Here is a 1,360-nt window from a genome sequence, read left to right as displayed (position 1 = left end):
CACTTGAATGGGAAGTCTCTTTAGGAGTGAGAATTTAAATTAAATGAACTGCTCTGCTGATGGACATGACTGATTTGTGCCTTTCCAACCTCAAAGCGAGATTCCTCAAGAACTCAAGGCTGATGGCAGTTAATGCTCTCACCGTTGGTGCTCATTCAGACAAAAGCCAGGAACAGGGCTCGCTGGCGCCAACGCCTCTGCCTGTCCCAGAACACCACACAGCGGAGCGAGCCTGGGCTGCAATGGGAGACCTGGCTTCTGGAGCCCACTGCCCTATGGAGTCACTTAGGTCCCCCTTTACCCTGACAGCCTGTCTCCTCATCTGTAAAAGGACATTGGGCCCTGCCCTGAAAACCCCTAAGGCCTCTGTGGGCTCTGGTGAGACATGGGGAGGGAAGTGACGTATGACGGCAGAGACCGACACAGTGTGAACTATTGTTGGTGTTATTTTTGCTTGCAGAGGGTGGTCGTCCCTGCCCTGGAGGCGGCATGCGGAATATGCCCTGCTGGCGGGGAATGTGGGCCACCGGGGCCTGGCAGTGGCCTGCCATTCCAGACAGTGTGCCCAGGGGCCAGGTGTCTGAATAAGAGAGCGGAGGACTGCCTGGGGATAAGGACATCACCCCTACTCCACCCTCCACTCCCCAAAGGGTCTGAGGGGTAGCTGTGGGTGCCTCCAATGTCAAGACCAGACATTCCTCTGGCCCTTCTCAAGCTGGGAAGCAGACCAGACTCTGAGGTTGGGGTAGGGGGGGTGGGGGGGTGGTGAGGCTGCCTTGACTATTTGCTGTGGTAACGCCGAGGCCCACAGGCGGCCACATCTCTCCGTCGTTGCTCTCCTTGCTGGGTAAACTGAGCTCCTGTGCCTTTAAATTTGTTTGACATCTTTGAGATTGGAAACAGAGCTCCCCCATCGGCAGTAGCTATGGAATGCCATGCTAATATAAAACCCTGGTTCTGGGTGGATTTAAACAGATACTCCCACTGTCAGGCTTTGGAGAGAAATCACCTATTATGGTCCTGGGCAAGGCCCTAGATTATCTGGGCTGATTCTTCCTCCATGCAGGTTAGCAAGAATAGAGTTGTTTTTTCTCTCTGCCTCTGCAGACCCATTTTCCACCGTCAGCTGACTAACCAAGCCTGAGGTTCCCACCTGGATCCAGGATTGAGAGAGCACAGTGCTGGGGGAGGGGTAACAGACGGACCTGAGGCTCCTCTAGCCCAGCCCCTCGTGGGTGTAGTACTCTCCATTGTCCGATGGCAAAATCTGGACGTCAGCCAGGCTTCCACTCAGTTCTCCTGACCAGGCGGCCTCCCTCCCCTGGACCATAAAGAGGGCATGGTGACCATTTTCATGTTC

The sequence above is a fragment of the Trichechus manatus genome, unplaced genomic scaffold, assembly GCF_000243295.1.
Source record: "Trichechus manatus latirostris isolate Lorelei unplaced genomic scaffold, TriManLat1.0 scaffold00030, whole genome shotgun sequence".
Taxonomy (NCBI): domain Eukaryota; kingdom Metazoa; phylum Chordata; class Mammalia; order Sirenia; family Trichechidae; genus Trichechus; species Trichechus manatus.
The sequence above is the reverse complement of the archived record's forward strand: the minus strand, read 5'-3'. Positions refer to the sequence as shown.